Source organism: Columba livia, chromosome 15 (assembly GCF_036013475.1).
Source record: "Columba livia isolate bColLiv1 breed racing homer chromosome 15, bColLiv1.pat.W.v2, whole genome shotgun sequence".
NCBI lineage: Eukaryota > Metazoa > Chordata > Aves > Columbiformes > Columbidae > Columba > Columba livia.
Window position 1 is genome coordinate 6,639,292 of NC_088616.1, and position 19,904 is coordinate 6,659,195.

The 19,904-nt window shown below is 43.6% G+C and overlaps 1 long non-coding RNA gene across 2 annotated transcripts in view; it reads left to right on the top strand.

The window, feature by feature from the left end:
• Positions 1 to 18,289, top strand: part of LOC135575493 (uncharacterized) — a 313,802-nt gene extending 295,513 nt beyond the window's left edge. For both annotated transcript variants that reach the window (XR_010466324.1, XR_010466323.1), the window contains exon 7: positions 15,559 to 18,289. This is a non-coding gene — a long non-coding RNA (uncharacterized LOC135575493). The remainder of the gene's footprint in view (positions 1 to 15,558) is intronic.
• Positions 18,290 to 19,904: the final 1,615 nt, after the last annotated feature.

Here is a 19,904-nt window from a genome sequence, read left to right on the forward strand (position 1 = left end):
AAAATCAAGACCCAAAACAAAAAGTCTGAGAGCAAAATATACTCCTTCCTGTGAAAAGTCAGGATGTTCTTAAACTATATATTGACATTCATTTGTAAAAGCAGTTAGCAATTATTAACCAGTTCCTGTGTTGCTACAGGGAATGCTGTCATTCCGGTGCCCCGCATTCTCTGTATCTGCCTCTGTTCCCTGTCTTATTTGCCGTGTTCTTCCACGTATCTGCTTTCAGCAGGTTCAGACCTTTGGGGCAGGGAGTTTGATGTCAGGTCACACTGATACTTGGAGTCAGTTCCAGCAGCATCTCACCCTGTCAGTGGTCCTGCTGAAGCCAGCAAGGCTATTACTGATGCTATACAAGTGAAGATATCATTGCAACTCACAGCCAAATGACTGCAGAGCATTTGAACACTACTGAAGAATCGTAAGCAATAATATTATTTCTAAGTGCAAACTAATGCTGAGTATCCTTTAATGCTGTCATTCTCAGCTAGGATCCTGGATCTGCCCATGCCATGCAAGCTAAAACGTTCTTGTTCAAGAGCTTTGTGAAAACCCTGCTAGAAAATATTGCAGGTGCACATATGCCAGACCTAACTATTCATAACTTAACTCAAAATCCACTGAACGGATCATCTTGAGACATGTTTTGTTTTTTCTTCCTCAATAAGGGCAATGAATCAAGCTACGTTAAAAATTTTATAGCTACAGCTGGTTTAGACTTATGCAAATGCAACATTTCGATCACAACATATGGGAAAAACATATTTTTTTCCCCTCCCTCACATAACTCAATAAACACTATCCTGATTTTTCTGAAGCTCTTCAGAAATTATCATCGTTGGGTGGAAGCTACAGGCAGGCAATACAACCCAGTAGGAGTTTGTTCAGCTGAAAGACTGCTGCGCAAATGAAGAAAATTAAATTGGAGATTTTAACTACTATTTGTTTGCTAGCAAGAACTGTAACTGGTAAATATTTATAAGATACCTCAAGTTCAAAATTATGATAATTTATTACGTGGGCTTCTCTAAAAGAGCATGCCTGAGAAAGCTGCAGTAGTAGATCAGTTAGAGTTTTGTTATGTTTCCAGCTCCTCTGTTGTTCGTTGTGCTTAAAGCCGCTTTGTGATGTGATTTCTTTGTTGCAGACACAATTCGAAACCACACGAACTGAATTGCATCCTGATGGAAATGAGTTGTCATCATCTCATGTTTTGCTTTTGAAGCGTCCGCACATCAGAGCGGCTGGGAACACCGGTCGCAAGGGAGGATTTAAGTGTCCTCACCTGCCACCACAGGCTGGGCAGCTGCTGAACTATCTTATAAAGTACTGACACTTCAAAAAACCACAGGGACAGCACACATCACACATCCAGAGCTCACTTAACCCCATGGCTTTTTTGTCTCCTGTCTCTTATTATTTAATTATTCCAGAGTTGTTCTAGAGGAACAAACCCTGTGGCTCTGAAACATACTCAATTACAGGTGGATTAATCCTGAACAAACATGCACTAAAACCTTATTCCTAAGAACGTTCTCTACCTACAAAGCACGGCATACAGCCCCAATTCCCTCCGCTCCCCAAGACTGGGCAGGACGGGAGGGTGGCAGCGGAGAAGGCAGTTTTGTCTGGAGAGGAGTGCAGCAAAAGGGTGGAAGGTCATTAAAACATTGGACACATTAGAAGATTAAGCAGATCAAACAGAATGCAGGAAAACCAATCCCAACTGCTACTTCAATGGCTTGTTTCAGGATTTCAGCAAACGGCTCAGGTTTTACCAAAGTGCACCTTCTGGGAGGTGACAGATCTCCAGCCTCATCAAGAGGACAAAAGAAAATGTTTTGGGGTCCCCTCTAGACAAAAAGCCTTCATTTATGTATAAAAATGAAATACTCGCTTGCATGTGTGTGAGACTGTACAGTAATGCACACAGGTTTTAGACTTGGGAAGTGACTCTGTAATGCACATCCTGCCAGCATGGGACAGACAAATGGCAAGGACCCTGTACGGGGTCTGTGGGGCCTCTGTGAGGAGATGGTAATCTGTAAGTGATTTTCCTTCACCTCAACACATTAGCTTTTCCGTCTTATTTTTACCCTGCTCCTGTTGAGGAGGGGAGTGAGGGAGCGGCTGTGTGGTGCCTGGCAGCCCAGCCACGGCCAGCCCAGCACCTGCCCCGTCACACTGTGTCCAGGGAGAGCCCAGCTGCGCTCCAGGCCCAGATAAAGGACAAATGGCTTGCGTTGGACCCTCAAGAACCACAGGTGCGAATGCCAAGCACATGCTTACAAGGTTGTTGGTGCGGGTTAGAGGACGAACTGCATCTCAGGTTTCTTCTACATGTCTCATTAAGCATAATGCACAACAAAACCATGGGATTCCTTTCCTGAAGCTGCCATTTGTAAATGGGTTCAAATGGGATGTAAATGCCTACATAAAGGATATAGATGTTGCATATTAGCTATTGTGGTCTGAAGGCAATTGGCGGCTTGGAAAATGCTGAGCTGCTGGGAGGTGGAAGGGAGGAGCACTGTCTAGGACAGGGCAGCATGGGTGAGAGGCTGCTCAGGACCTGCCTGCCCTTGCAGCATGGCTTGTCGGCCACTGCCAGCGCCAGGCTGCTGAGCTAGACAGACCTTTGATCCCGCAGTTTAAACAGATGATCTTGCAGTCTGGTATTGAACAGGAAGGTTGTCTACAGCTTTGTGTACATCCCTCCACTTGAAACCACAGGATTCAGTCCCTCTAAGATTACTTTTGGGAGTCTTTTATTTCTCACCCATAATAATGCAAGAGTCCCATTTGGGACTTGGAATTCTAAAATAACACCATCAGAAAAGAGCAGTATTTATTTCTTATTCTCTGAAATACAAAGCATATAAAATGACGGATATATGGATTCCTCTCTCTTCTTCTCAGTTTTGGAAATTATCATGGTTAGAACCAAGTAGTTTTGTCTTCACGGCTACTGTTTAACTAAGCCAGTGCTGAGTTGTCCCTTTCTCCTCTCTCATTATTTCTGTTACATATCACATGAATGTGTACACATGACTCTCCTATCATACATGTTTCCCTGTTTGCCTCAGACTTGAGGAATTAGCAACTTGCAAAAGAGCTGATCTGAAAGACCAGCTGATGCTCAGACAGAATGAATAGACGATGTTTTGGGGGGGTGGCAGTTTGCTCATCCTGCTCCCCCAGCACTCACCCCACTGCTGAACTGCTGGTGCCAGAGCCCATGCCCATTCAATGCACATCTGGTTGCAGCTCAGTGCTGCAAGGTGTGGAAAAAAACTCCCCACCTTTTTACCTGATTTTCTATTTTTCTTTGCTCTCTTTTAAGAGAGGGCAAAATTTTCCCCACAGTAGTAATATCTAGCTCTTCATGCAAGAGAACAGCTGTATTTACTTGACTTACGAGTATCTTTACTGACAGATTTATCCTTTGCATCATAAAATGCCTATTTGGGCTTTAAAAAGTGCACTGAATGCTTCTTTGAGGCTTGCAGCAATAGGCCATTCTCATTTGAAAGAGATATTATTACCCCAAAACTAAACATATTATTTTACACATCCCAGCTACCCTGATTCTTTGTGCCTAAGGGCATCTAAGCAAAAGGTGTCATTTGGAGCACACGGCAGAGAAAACTCAGTTATGTAGATATTACATTTCCTTGCTCCTTCTGTTCCAGAAGAGTTGTATTCGCATCTCTCACCAGGAATCTGCTGGGTTTTTCCTATCTGATGGCTAAGTCATATCTGTGTATATGGTATCGTTATTTTTGGCAGGCACATACTTCACATTCTTAGCATGAAGAACTTGGCCTGGCAGCCAGTCACATTAACTAGCCCCTGATGGTTTGGTGTTTTGCCTTAAGCCAGTGCCTTGGGGAAAGCACGTCAGGGTGATGCATCGCAAGGCTGGGGGCGAAGCACCCGGGTGGTGATGGAGCCCTGAGCAGACACGCTGCGGGATGAGGGACATGGGCAGAATGGGGCCAGGACTGCTCGGCTGGAGCTTCCTGCTGCCTGACGAACACTTGGCCAGGGTGCTGGGAAGTGTACGGTCAATATTGTACATGCCTGGATCCCACACCTGCTGCCAGCGGTGTGACAGCACCGCTGCGGCACATGGGGCAGGAAAGCCTGCAGGTGTGGGGACACCACACCAGGACCCACAGAGCCAGCAGATTTCCAGCACAAGTGCCCCACAGCCCACAGATCCCACAGCTGTGGGAGGGAGGGAGCGGGGTCTGACACCCTCCGGCCCCAGGACAGAGTTAGATGAGAGATGTCGCCAGTGAACTGCTTCTGCCTAATGAACTGCTCCTTTTCTCTGCAGCAGCAGATAAGAGCAATTAAACACTAGATAGCAGATTAATGATTACTGCAAAATCATGCTAGCTCATGGTGACAAATCTGTATAAATATTCACCACGGTGGTAGGCGAGGTGTTCAGGCAGTGATGCACCCTCTGTGTGGCAAATCATTCAAAGACGATGCAAAGAGAGAGCGTCTGGTGCTTGTCAGATTCATTAATTATCACTGCAGAGGAAACTGGAGGAAAGGCCAGCTTACATACACTACAGTGCACTTGCCAAAGGTGGGTTTGGACCCAGCTGCCACCCAGAAAACAAGGCAGGCTCTGGATGTGGAACTGACACCTTGGGAGGACACTTGCTTTGTGTTGTGATGGTCTGCAGCTGTGGAATAGCAGCTTGCCTTAGAGCTGGCTTTAGTCTTTGGCTTTTTACTGGAAATTATGAGGAGTTATGTGATGACCTCTGGCTCTCACTTTCTCGTCTGTTCACCTCTTGCTTGTTATCCTTGGAGACAGCAAACTGCTCTAAGTGAGTTCAGGGTCTGTTTCCATCTAAGAATGACCAATAATAAAGAATGGAATGAAAGAGATGAAATTTCTGTCACTTACGTTGAGGCGCTGGCTAAATTATTTTCCTGTTTTTTTAAGTGGTCTGTTATACAGCCTTATCGGTGTTTGAGATACACAAAGTGGAAGATATCACTGTGCTGCAATTTGTATAAACAGGTTTGACCGTGGCCTGCTTAGTATTACATGCAAAACACCTACAGACTCCTGGAAAGGCAGAGAAAGCAAGATGCTAATGGGACTTGACTGAAGAAGGTCTGGATTTCTGCTCTCAAAACTCTCTTTGATCAATAGATTTTACAGAGCAGCTGTATTCTGAGGATTCTGGGAGTTTTTGCCTTAGAGAGCATTTGCTAGTGTCTACAAGAACGTTATGTGAAGTCAGGGTACCAAAAGGAATAGATTGCTCTAATATGGTTAAAATCTTCAAAAATAATTAAAGTATTTTAGCTGAGTTTATGTCTGAAAAGTCAATATGAAGTATAGCAATGTGCACAAGAGATGGATGCTCAACACCCTCTGCCACAGCAGATGCTGGAATCTCTCTCAGGGTGGACAGGGCAGCCAAAATCATGAATTGCTGTTTGGAAATCTTGCTTCATTTCAAGCAGACACCTAATCAATGGGTCATCAACCATCACAGAAGACAGCTGGGTTTGAACCGCTATCACGTCCACCTTACAGAACATTTCATAAACCTGTGTTCGCATATACGTATCTATATAACAGGGAATTTAATGAGATTTATTTCTTAACATATCATCTGTGTCTCATATCAAAGTATTTAAGTCTTTGCAATATCTTCAATAGTTTTCAGATCAGACCTGTGATGAGTACAACTCTGAAAACAAACAGTCCTTGAACAGTGGCTGGTAATAAGTATTTGAGAAGATGACTGTGCATCGGAATGAATCATAAAATCCCATAAAATGCATCTGTCACTGTAGTGTTTAAACTCTGCTCTCCCCCTGCCCCTACCCACCCTCCCATTTGCACTAATTAGTGCAGCATGAGGTACTGCCTAGATATTAAGAATTCTAGAACATTTAATTGATTTTTAGTTCCTGTAAATACCGTGCCTGAGGACTCAGTGGTAAAGAGCAAGCATGGCTCGTATAGGGACCATATTTACAGCCTCCCACCACGTTAAGGCGGCCAGAGGGGGTGGCAGCCCTGGCAGGGCGGGTGCCCCAGTCTGAGCTGCCCCATGCTCTCCTCCGGCTGTCCCATGTGGGCACTGGGATAACTGTGGCTCACCCACGGTCACCCAGGGGGTGAGTTAGCTGAGCAGTAATGGTCTCCTGGATATACCAGGTGTTTCAGTGCATGGTAACTTTTCAAGTCCCGGTTTTTAGGATGCAGAAGTTGGCAAGGATTATGAAGTTTCACTCTTAAAAGCGACTTAATGTAGAATAGTGCTTATTGCACCCCAGTGACTCTCTCCTAAATGTGCTCAGCCAGTGTATAAAGATGTGAGCTCTTTTTTACTCATCAGCTCCAAAAATTTACCTTGAATTCCTGCTTTGTCATCTGTAATATGTTTTAAAGGCTCCACTGGGCACGTTGTTACCAGTGCACATAAAGCACCACAGTCCCTCGGGGGCCGCTCAGAGCTCCCCTCCAGCAGCCAGGGGGGCATCTGCACCTCCCTCTGACAGCAAACCTCCCAAAGTGCCCGATGCTTTCCTGCCACACATGCCTCAGCACTACTGTGCCTGTCACACCCCAGCACTTACTTGGGATTTGTAATAATTATTTGTAATTAAGGACACCTTTCCCAGCTCTGCACCCCATGGTTCACCACAGGGTGTGCGTGGCCAGGAGGTACCAGGCACATCTGCAGCTGAGCGCGAGAGGGGAGAATGTCCCCCAAGCCATGTCAGCCCCACTCTGCCCTCATTTCTAGCGGGGTAATGAACCCCAAAATCGCATTGGCAGAACCAAAGTCAGACGTAGCAGAAGCCACGTTTTGCAAGTCACTGCTCAGTGTCAAGAGCTGAGCACAGGAGCATCCAGAGAGACGGGCATCGCGGTAATGCCACGCAAATCGAGCTTGTTCTTGTATTTGTATTCATTATGGCATTTGGTTCAAGCTCTCTGCAGACCTAACCCCAAAAAAGTCAATGGAGCAGAGAATTTGGCTATTTTCTTTCATTTAAATTCCTGTCAGAGCTTTTCGCTTGCCTCCTCCGCTCCCCCTCTCCCTTTGCTGGGACGGCTGCCTGGCGGGGCTGACGGGGCGCGAGGCGGAGGGCAGGCCCAATTAACCGCCTGTGATCAGTTCTTCTGTCTTAAAATCCCACGCGCTTCCAAATTAATTTAGAATAGATTCAATCATAGTCATTTACAAGGTCTGCTGCTGGGCGCTGCAAGGAGCAATTTACTGGTGGGATCCTCATTCTTTGTAATGGCAAATTGTGCAAGTTCACCATAACCATTTTCCACAGGAATTAAAAGCTGGAATTTAGATCTAATGCAGGTGAATGCTAAATACGTCTATCTATTTACATTGAAACACAGCTCATGATACCCTGGTGTGGTCAGGGGGCTAAAGCCAGACAAGGTCATGGAAGAACAGCTTCATTTTCATTGATCTATGGCCAGGGGGGAGCAGGCATGGATACTCAGAGGAATATGTCCTGTAGCACAGCAATCTTCCTAAAAGTCCTTCCTCAGATCTCAGTTTTCCTGACTGTGACTGTCCACAAAGCAAAGCCACCACAGCTCAGGGCGAACTCACTCATTTCCTCTTGTTACACCACTGTCTTCAGCAAATGGAACGCTGAATGCACACTTGGGTGCTCTGATTGCAAATGCCTTGTGCTTTGAAGATAAGTGCCCTCTTCAGACTAATCTTTCAGAAGTCATGTTTTCTTCTTTATGTCCTGCTTTAAGTATCACTTCTGCTCTGCCACGTCCAGCCAAGCTGACCAGCTTGAACCTCTCCTGTGATATGGAACAATTCCTAAATAGAAACACCTACCTTGTGAAATTGTATGATCTACTTGCCATAACCCTTATCATTCGATTCAACTGCTGCCTTTTGTTCCTTCAGGGTCGTTCAGCATGTGATTTCAAGAGTAAACAATCTCCGTTTTGTTTTTAGATCTAATTGATGGCAATGCTCTAGTTCAGGATATGGAATTTCTCTGGACATCAGCTGGCAAGGAACAGGTGAATCAAAATCGCCTTTGGGGTTTAATAATTATAATGGAATGTCTATTTTTTTATCTGCCATGTAGCTAATGAAGTAAGGAAAAATTGTTCACCTTTTATTAAGCAGAAAGATTCTCAAGCGGTCTTAGGAAAGGCAGGCCATAGGGACCCTACCACCTCCCTCCTGGTCCTGACTCCCCACCCCACACCTGGCAGCCGGGGCGTACAAGGAGTCGTCATCGCCTCAGACATGTGGAGATGTATACATGGACAGTGAAACCAGGCTCAGGTTTAGGGCTTCTCTCTTATCAGCTCTAATGACTTCAAAGAATTTGCATCCACTTGGCTAAAAAAACAGCTAAGGGTGACTGAATGAATGCAAATGAGGCAACTCCTCATCCTGCATTTCTTTATCTGAGGAACAGTTTATAAATTCAAGGTAAGTATATCTTTCCACTAGCTTTGCACAGTTCTGCTCTCTCAGGGTGAATAAATTTTTTTGATGGGCGAGTTAAAACATCATTATTTTTTTCATTATCATTGTCATCAGTATAAATGGCAGAGGTGTAGGTTTTTTGCCCAAGCTTTTAAATTTTCATGACAATTTTACTAAGCTATTTTATACGTTATTAAACACACTTGTGATTTGTTTCAACCTATACCTTAATGTGATGTTTTAGGTGAGTGTCCCCAGAAGAAGGCAAAGGGAACCTGTGCCAGGGAGCCCAGCCCTGGGTGTCCCCACTGCCGGGTGCCAGCGGCAGAGCCACACACAGGGACGGCCAAGGTGCCGGAGAGCGCCTTTTCTTCCACTGAGGTTTTCTTTTGAGATTCTTTTGAAAATCCCAGCCTAAGGGATTAACAGTGTTGATCATTCTTGAGATCAGGACACCTGTTTTGCTAAGACTCAAAAGAAGTGTTTTTGAGAAAACAGCGTCTGTGCAGGTTTCTGCTGGGGAAAAAAAAAAAGAAAAGGCTGTAGATTGAAGCTCTTGTTTACCCAAACAGAAATAATTCCTTCTTGTGGCCATTTCTAGAAACCGAGGTCAATGCTTGTACTTATTTTTTGAACACGACTTTTCAATGTGGTTTTACAGACAGCTGCTTTTTGTAAGCCATTGAAGGAGCAGGGGTACCGGGATTTCAGCACAACTCACACGTAACACCTGACTGCAGGAGCTGAACGGGGCCCTGCTCCCGAGGAGAAGTCTATTTTCATGGTATTACACTGTTCCCAGTCGTGTATTAGCCATATATCTTGGTGAAATACTGATTTCTGAAAAATGCAATGAAGTTTGTTTGACCAAATCCTGAATGGTACAGTTGTCATCACTTTATAACAGCTACGGATCCACCTCTCTAAATTGATAGGACCGTGATTTCCAAATATTGGGTTAGTGCTAAGTCTCTAACTAACGGAAATGGGACTCTGCAGGTGTCTAATTCTTTTCTTGTTTGCAAAGCAAACTCTCTACCAATAATTTTAGATTTCTGCTTTCCCAAATTCGTCTCCCATATTATTTTTTTTCTTTTTACTATTGTCATGTAAAAGAATGTCATCTTGCACATACAAATTACCGCTTCCTTTTCCTGGGCCCTCAGATTTCATGTGAAGGACAAAGTCCTGAGTGTTTTTCTCAACTCTTGCTGAAGTTAATGAGAGTTTTTGCTGCAGGATTAGCTTTGAGTAGCCTTCCCAGGGCAGGATAATGCATCACACTAGAGTCAGATGTACCTCCTAGTCTAACTGGATGTGTTTCCAGTGTAAATATAGAAGCTTCCCCTTACCCCAAGGATTGTTTTGTTTCCACCACATTTCTCTTCCCTGTGTATTTTTGTACTAGGCACTCAACATGTGTGTTACTATTTCTTTACAAAAGGGCCAGTTATCTATCCGGCTATTCCCCTCCCTTTCACCTCGATAATTTCTTGTTTTTCTGATAAGAGGTTTCAGGCAGAAAGGTTTTTCCTCTTCTTTTATGCTGCATGCTATGGTGTGTCCGCCAGGCCCCTCAGATCTAAAGCACACCATTAGAAAAACCTAACACTCCGTATCCCAAATGGGTCACTTCCCAAGTCTAGTGCCGAAATCCTTTTAGCTAATACTGTTCAGGTGACTTAGTACTAAATTATATTTTAGAAAGATATGGTCTGCCCTTTACTTTTTCATGGGGCTACCATTCAGTCAATTTTAAAGCTGTAATTCTTTTTCAGGGTTGCCATGGAAACAAGTTAGTGTTCCACTGCTGCCTTGTGAAAACGAGCAGAGTGCTCATACATCATTTTACCGCTCCTGGGTCGTTATGCAGTGTTGCCGTTCTGCTGCTCCTCTCCCACGCATGCATTAGCAGGGGCAGAGCCTCACGCTGCTTCAGCTCTTCCAGCACCGCGAGTCAATTAGTGCAACCGCAGTCGTATTCCAAGTGTGAATGCTCCATTTGCTCCTTGCTCCTGGTGCTGTTAGCACCGATCTTAATATACACTCCAGCTTTGGGATCCTTGGCCTTTGAAGAAGAGCCTTCCTGAAACCTGGGCTTTCTAGGGAAAGGACGGCTCTTCATAGTCAGGTTACACCCGCATGGGCAGTACTGGGACTAATACCCGATTCCTGGACAGTATAAACACACTCGGCACAAATAGCATGCCTTGCAGACAGCTACAAGCACATCGACAGAAGACAGATGACAAGCCGTGGTGGTAAATAACCTGTTAACCCAGCTGGCCATTGTAACAGCAGCTTAGAGAGTGATCAGAATTAGTAGTCTTCCCTCAAACTTTCAAAGTCGCTCTGAGTGCTTTGCATAGGAAGCTTTACCAAACCGAAAACATAACAAAGAAAACCCCTCATGTCTCTCCATCTTTGTGTGTACTAGACACATTTGTAGTCTCTATAAACATTTTAGAAAGACATCTATAAATATGTATACTATGTTAAATACGTCATCCTGATATTTCATTTATGTTCTTACACCCCACCTAACACTACAGCATTTAAATTCTTTTAAGTGGTGTGGTTAACACTCATCATATCATATTTTTTATCTTAGAAAAAAAATGTGCAAGGGAATACTTTGTAATTTGGATTTCTTTTTAATATCCCACTGTAGACTTTTGTTGGGGAAGGCAGGGTCAAAAAAAGATTGTTGTTGCTTTAGGAGGTTTCTGTTCTCAGAAAGCATCCAAGAAAATATTTGGTTAAAATCTTTTTTATGTATTGCTGAAACTCTGTTACCATTTAGTATCACAAAAAATTATTTGGGGTACAGTTGTGATGTTGCTCTTTTCTTCAGTGCTAAATACACGCAAAATAGCAACACACAACACTCATGACTCTGACCCAAACACTCCTCACATATGATGAACTGTTTGGTGAATGATACAGGAGCTTGCCTAAGGTGACCAGGCTGTTGGTTGTGTCATATAGATGCTGTAGGGTTAGTTTTTGTTAAATGTTTTAGTGTTGTCCCGGTGTTGTTGGACCCAAGAAGGCAGAGCAAGGCTGCACATGGAACAGCCAGGCAGCAGAAGAGCTCGGAACAGGGCACTGACCGTCCATCCGAGCTGCAAAATGAAGTTGGCCAGATGCTGGGAGTAAAGTTGACCCTTATAGAAAGTGACTACCTTCATTTTGTGGTTGTAATGTACTAATAGCAACTCTTGGTATAACCTGCAGGGCTGGAAATAATGAGGGAACTGAATACAATACTCCCAGGGCATGGGCTTAAAGTGATAACTATTCAAGCGTAGCCTTTGACTAATGCAGTTGCTCTTGCACATCAAATAATGTCAGAAATGCCACACTTCATAAGAAAGGGCTATAAAACTTCATTGTGATCCTTCAGCCCAGAAATTCACGCTTAAAGGACTAAAAGTGTTTAAATCTGCTGTATTACATATAGGGAAATGGACACGGGAATGAAAGATATTCCAGGTCACCTGCATTACATTAAAAACATGTTCTCCCTAGCCAATGTTTGTACAACACCACATCCACACACATCACTGTTTTTATATCTGCAACTCTGTTTCTGCAATATTACACCAGGCAGATAAGGCTACTGGAGGGCAGCCGGTAGAGTGATACTTAGAGAACAGCATGGATGCCTCTTAAAGCATTTTGGATCTTCGCTCTAAGCAAACCATCTTGCAGCAGTGAGTCTGATCCATCATGAGTTCAGCCACGTTGGCAGCCAGGATAGCAACAGCTGAAGAAACCGCAAACACAAGCATTTTCTGCCCAGCAAATGAATAGGACATTGGAATGAGTCCTCAGTGCTGACTCTTGTGAGGGGAAAAAAATGCCTTTGTTGTGCTTTCTGGGACAATTCCAATGATAATGATGGTGTAACAGAAACAGACATTCAAAAGAAAAAAAAGTCCATCTGAAACACGGGCACAAGTAGCCTATGTGTTTGTCTGGTGTTCGAGCACCTGGCACAACGTCCCAACCATAATGCTCCACAGACTTACAGAAAACACAGCAGCTCTGCACTGCGCCGGCTGGTAAAGGCAGATGCTTCTGAGGGCCACTGGCCACCCAGTGAGTCTAGCAAGACATTACAGCCTTTATTCCAGGTAAGCGGTATTGAACTCCAACCATTTAAACCATTAAATTAAACCATTATTATGCAACAATTTAAATTTAGGTTATGGTTGGACTTGATGATATTAAGGGTCTCCTCCAACTAAAATGATTCCGTGATTTATGACTGATAGTTCAGGTAAATGAATTTTCATATTTACCAAGACTCAAAGATGCCTCTCAGTCTAAAATAAGGAGCTGCTTTTTCTTTCATGAAGTCCAGGCAAGCTGTTGTTCACAAGTTTGCTGCTTTTGTGAAAGCTGTAGTTCCTCAAATGGTGGCAGAGCACCTTTAGTGCTAATGTGGTGGGCAGGCACATTGCTGGCTTTACCCTGCTCTGCCCTTCAGTGGTTTTTTTCTTTTTTTTGACAAATGCATGTTTCAATGCTTTTTTCAAGTTTTACGAACAATATAATTTGTTGCAAAATAAGCATTTGAAAAGAGTGACTTTAAAAAAAAAAAAAATCCATGTTAGCATCTGATCTTATCATTCCATTCCTGAATGGGATGTTCACCTGTGCTGTCACACCTTCCACCCTCCTCTCCCTTGCATCCCTCTCTGGGTGTGACATTTCAGCAAATATTACCCAGCATTTTGCAAGGTATTTCCAGCTTGGCCATACTTTGACAACATAACAGGTTCTTCAGCTTTCTCCATACGTCCCATCCAGCACAGTGGGGCCGGGCCGGGCTCAGCCTGGGAGCCGGCGGTGCCTGCGGGGACCCAATGGATGTCTCAGGTTTGTTGGAGTCCAAATTTGGTTTTCACTTTTCACTCATCTCCATTTTTTTCCTGGACAATATTCAATACTGAGGCAATCGTCTGCTCTCAGATTTATTACCCTTGGCTCTTCTCTGTCATATAAACCAGCTAATTTTCAAAGTCATCTTCTGACATACACAGAGATACAAGCTGGGCACAAAAATGTTCTGGGCAACCTTTCAAAGCAGTGACATGGCTTCTTGGTGGCAGCAAAGGCAGCCTCTCTCGTTTTCCTGTCTCGCAGTAGCTATTGATTTGGTTTGTTATATAATACAAAGAAAAACTTTACCACTAGTATTCCCTATCAGTAGCCAGTGAAGAAAAAACCAAAATTGGTATCTTTCAGGGGCTGTTCCTCTCTGACTCCTGACAGTGGACAGTCCAGAACTTGCTGGAATTTACCCTAGACCATTGCTGCAGAAACAGGACACTGCTTACAGCATCAGAAGGGTCATATTTTTTATATATATACATATATATATACACAAAAAATATATATAAACTTTCTGAAGTTTTCTGAGTGAAATAAAGCCAAGGACTCCATAAGAGCTGAAAGCAGAAATCTCATTTCAAACTTTCTCTTTAGGTTAGTGGGTTAAGAAAAAAAAGGAGATGGCTACATCCTGTGTATTGATAGATTTTTTTTCATCTGAAGAGCTGCTAAGCTACAAAATAAGGGTCTGAAGTTCTTGAAACATCTGCCTTTCAAACACTGTTTTTTATTATCCCAGTTTCTTTTATTATTGTTGTTGTCTTGGCATGTACGAGGTACCATCACAGAGCAGGGTCCCACTGGGGACAATTGCTCTGCGAGCACAGATAGTGCTGTAACCAGAGTGACTCGGGTGTTGCATTTCCAAGCGAGCATAAAACTGCCACCAAAAATGTAGAGTCAGCATGGCAGAAAAGAGAGAATGAAAGGGAAAAACTAAGCCTTTAGTCTCAAAGGACCGCGTTACGCAAAATTAACTCTTAAAATACTGGTAAGAGAAAAACAGTTAGAACACAACTAGAAGGCTGCAGCCAGAAAAGCTTTAAAACATCCCACCTGGGCCAGTGACTAGAAAAATGATACCTGTATGCCCTATGAAAACTTAAGCTAAGCAGTAGAAAATGTCTTTATTTGCCATGTGATTCTTTTTTTTCTACTGACTCTTCTTATATACCATGAAAAATGTATGCTTTTGTAAAAAAATAACGTGTCTATACAATTACATAAAAATGTCTCATTTTAAGAAAAAAAAGATCACTCCAGCCTGTTACTGGACTGAGTGCAGTCATTAAGCATTATACACTGATAGCTTATTGTTCACTTATGTGATAATTTTACTTCCAATTATATGTGGTTAATGAATAATGACAGTTAAGACTTTAACCTATTTTCAGAAACCAGAGTTCTATCAACATGCAGTTATTTATGCTAATGAAAATAATGATCTTTTTATAGTGCTTGTCACTGACATGGAATGATGTCCTGCCAACTGTGCATGTTTGCCAGTGGCTACAAATTAATCAGCTAAACTGGAGTGGTAATTGGAGTAAAGACAAGTCAAGGGGCAGCAAGGCCAGCTCTGGCAGAAAGGCTTTTGAAGACAAATACCCTGTTCAGCACGCGAAACAAAAGAACGTGTTTGTATAATGCTGTTGTTTAATTAAATCTACGCAGCTGTTTCATCAAGAGGCCTTTGAAGACAAATGTGGAAGGTGATGGGCAGGGGAATCACAATATGATGATGATTATGTTATACCAGATTACACTGTACATTTACCTCACACCTGCCTAATGAAATTATTTCGTAGCGCTGCTGATTATAAACTGCAGACAGACACCTGAGTGTAACCCCGGCACTGAGTACACCCCAGCACCACCCTGGAGATGTTGGCTCCAGTGCTTAACTGAGCCCGTACAAAGCTCCGTCTCGGTGGCCCATGTGTGACAGCCTGGGACAGACACCCCTGTACACAGACACGGAGCAGATCGGTGACATCCCCACTATCCTTCTGGATTTGTTTTGGCTCCCTAGTGCATATTGTAGGGGTGAAACATGAGTAGTGTTTGTGCCCTGCTTTGCTCAAATGGCCTTATTTTTCTTTTTAACGTTCCTTTTTTTCCACCTTCTTAACTTTTTGCCACTTTCTCTGCTGAGGTTGTTTCTTTTACTCTGTAGGTACAACTAGGAATTGCTGTGAGCAAGACGTACCCAGGCAGTGGTCTGTGCTGGACATTTCTTCCCCATGAGGAGTGGATTCCTCCTGACAACTGCAGCACTGTGGCCGGGGGGCAGTGAATCCTGATGGTCCCATAACGTGCTGCAGAAGAGGGATGGGTGGAACCTCCTAAGTGCTGAAAGCTTCATGGGCTGAAAACCTTTCTGTTCTCCTTCATGCTGAGCCATTCAGGGAGGTTCTTCCTCTTCCCTGCCCTGATCTTGTGCCAAGAGCTAAAACAATTATATTGGGGGTTTGTTCCTTACCTGAGGGCTCAGAAGCTGTGGTTGGCTAGGTAGGAATAAGTAGCCATGGACAGGAGCCTGGAAATCTCTTCAGAATTGTAGGAAATTGGTAATTATTCATGCATATGACATTTTAAAACACACTTTTAACCTCCACAATGGGAATACAAATGGAAAATTGGAAAACATGACAGTAGTGTACTGGAAAGACTCAAAAACCCCAAGGCAGAGAAAAAACATGCCAGACTTTCACCTTCCACACTTTTCTCAGCTTTTTTCTGGATTTGACTCCACAGCTGTTTGGGTCCAGCCATCCGGCCAGTTCGCTACCCAGAGAAGACTTGGACATTTGGACTTCCTTCTTTCAGTTTGTTCAAACTTAAAGGAATATTTCCTCAAAAGCAGATATGGAAGCTTTTTGCCTAAAAATGAAGAATTAATTTCCAAATTTTAATTTTCCGGCCAAATGTATTATAAGCAATTCACCTACTGTGAATCATGTAGCCCTTTTTTTCTCACAAAACACGTTATGAGAAACTCACGCTATCACGGACTCAAAAAGACCTTTGTTTGTCATTGAGTCCTGTTTCAGAACTTTCTATAGCCCTTACAAGAGCTGCTGAGCGTTTCTAAGGGCAGAGACCACACTGCATCCCAGAAGACAGCACAAGTCATTCCCTCGTGAATATCTTCCTTTAATAGGTCAACAATTTTGATCTGTGCTGGATGGCAACAAGACAGGGAAAAGGAGCTTACTAGCTTTAAGCGCTGTTTAAAGAATGTTTAACACACTGTTGGCAAGACACATTTTATCAGAGATCATCAGGTGTCTTTGTGCTGTTAGAACCCAAATCCTATTTCTCTTGCCATACAACAGCACTTCCAGCCTGAGAGAGTATTTTGTGAGCCTTAAATTCAATTGCTTCTCCTTGGTGTGTTGGGCTGGAGAACAGCCGGAATCCTGCAGCCTGTGCTGAGCAGCTGCAGGCGTGATCCTGCTGTCCTTTGTGGCAACAAAGGTGAACTTGTCTAGGATCAGGTCTTGTTTGAGTAAAGCACCGTACCATATCGTATTAAACTGGCACCCCTGACTGCTTCTGTGAGCTTGGCCATGTGGAGTTTTCAATAAAATGAGAGTAATTATTTTATCATGTGTATAAAGAGCTTATTCAAGGTACATGCTGCTTAAGCGCTCTCAGTTATCATTAACCCCTAAAGGACAACAAAGGTAATAATGCAAAAACTGTGGCATTTAATAACAGAGCAGAGTGGAGTGATTTAAAAGCACTAAGCCTCTCTCGCAGCCTTCTGCTGGGGCCAGGAGAATGAGAATGCTCACAATTAGTTAATGATTCTTATATTACACTTAGACAAATCTGGATGCTTGATATTTAACTGGAATGAATCTAGCATTCCAGATTGACTTTACGGTGATACATGAGAAGGAGCAGTCAGTTCCAGATCAAAAAAAGAGGCCAGGTGAAAGACGCTCGCTGTTTCAAACAGCAGGATAAGGCACCGTGACGCAAGGGGCCTTGGGTGACCCCCTCAGCTGCAGAGGGGCTGGGGAGCAGGTCAACCCGGCGGATCCAGCAGGGAGCTGGGAGGGTGACCACACATGGAGGAGCGATGTGCTCCCATTGGATCTTCACCGCAGCAAAAGAACAGGTCACACTTAACAGGCTGTTCTAAATTTGCGCTGCAGTAACTGAGACCAGACAGTAAAGGTGGGAAGAAACACCTGCTTTCCTGAGCTCTGGCAGTGCTAAGAAACCTTCTTCACATGGCTGAGAGGTTTGATCCACAGGGGGCTGCTGGAGCCCAGGTGGAAAAGCAGCATTATTTCCCCAGCTGCCTCATCCCACTCCCCGGCCGCAACTCCCAGCAGGGGCTGCACACAAGAACCACTAATCCAGTTAACTCAGCCTGCAGTGCCGGCAAGAAATATGTAAAGAAGATTAAATTCAGCAATGGGAAGGGACAAGGAATAAGGGTCAGAAGGTGAACTGATGGGTCTCTACCCATTTGGCTGCTCCAGGGTCAGCTTCTCTTTTTTTGTTTCCTCTGGTGTATCTTTAATATTCTCCTGCCTCTCTGATACAAATCATTGATTCCTGCTCAAGTACTTGGCTCCTATAAGATTTCAGAGCAGAGCTGAAGGCTACACGGTTACTGAACAACAAGCAGAACCTGCTTTATTGCCAAGCATTTAATATCCTATTTCAAACAGGCTTAGAGGAAAAGTATGGTATGATCCTTCTCCCAACATCTACAGTGCCTCCAGCATAAAGAAGGTGAGGAGATACATTCAGAGCCATCAAATAAGAAGACATTCTTCTCATATTAGTCCCTTTTTCAAACAAATCTGCACCTGAAAAACTGTTCACAGCCAAACAAGGCCCAAATTGTTTTCACAGTTATGTCGATCACCCCCAATTTTACTACTTGCTCATTCTTCGCGTATGTGCCATATTGGATTGTAAGTGCAATGGGACAAAGAACTAGCATCAGAATAGTCCACAAACTGCCTAAAAACTTAAAAATATTAAAAAATATTCATAAAGCTTTTGCATGAAAGAAGAGTGTTTGTTGGTGGGGTTTGCTTCTTTTTTTTGTGGGTTATTTTCTGACAATTAATGCATGCTGGTTTTCTACCCTTAACTTATATTAAGGTCTTTGCTCAAAGATGGATTTTTTTATTATAGGAATTAGCTTTCAGGAAAGTCTTCTGCTTGGAACTTTCAAAATGGTTATGTCCAAAAATTAGTTTAATTCTCTCACTTCTAGGATACATGCAGGTTCTTTATACGGAAAGCTGTGTATATTGCGTATTCCCCACAGCTCACCAGTAGCTTCACACTGAGTACCATCATTACTACTAAATATATTGTAATCAGAGTGTTTTAGGACAGGAGTTTGTAGGGGTCTGAGTGAAAAGCTGCCTTTAGAGAGCACGTAGCTTGAGGAATAAACATTTAAAGACGACTGTGGAGCAGATTTTGTAATACCATGAATGTGCAGCAGCTCGTGGTCCCTCTAGCTCATTCCGTGGTGAGATGCCTCTCAGGATACTCCTGCTCTGCCGCTTGCCGCTGCCAAAGCAGCACAGATGGACCTTCCAGCCCTCAGACGCTGCGTTTCCCCAGGTCTCTCCTCCCTGCCGTGGGGTCCCCATCCCCAGCAGCCACGTGTCCCACCTGGCACTGTCCCCATCCCACCGGCACACGGCTCTGGGGCACCTCGCTCCTCTGAAGTCTGCAGCCTTGTGCTTGTCATAATCATTCCCCAAGTTATATCCCCATGCACAGGGATCGGGTATGGCTCTGGTTCAACAAGGTATTTAACCATCTGCTGAACTCATCAGCTCCTTCAGCTGGAAGCTGCACACTGCGATGCAGAGAAAACAGCCTGAGCTCTCAGCGCACCCCACAACTAATGTCAAACCTTTCCCACGCAGAGAACTTACCGAGTCCAAAGCGAATTTGGTGAGCATTGCCGTCCCTGCAGCACGGCTCCCAGCAGCACCGCCGCTCTCTGGCTGGGGCTCGAGGCTGTGCCCTTAGCTCTGGAAAGCTGCAGTTATAGTTCCAGCTAAGATGGTTGTCACTGCACCTGAATCGCGACCACCAGATCACAACTTCTTTGCGGACTCCCCTACAGCCAACTTCTGCTCCACTGGGACTTCTTTCTGTACAGCTGAAAAAAAAAAAGAAGGGTCTATTTTGAATAGCATCTCAATTGACATTCAAAACAATGATAAGCTAAGGCTAAAGATTTTTATTATTAAAAGTATATCCAGCTTACCGTTTTCCATTCTCAAGGTGCTCATTTATGGGCAGGCCATTATGTGCTATATTTGGCAGTAAAAGTGAATTTGGAAAAAAATTACATTTTAAAGTAAAATGTGGTGAAATTTATTTACCTAGAGAAACATTTATGTAGCTATAGATCGACAGGCAAGGGAGATCATAACATCTTGGGGTGCACTTGTGTGTGTGAAAAGGTATGCATGAGTAAAAAAGATGGTGCTGAATAATATAAATGTATATACACACATAGAA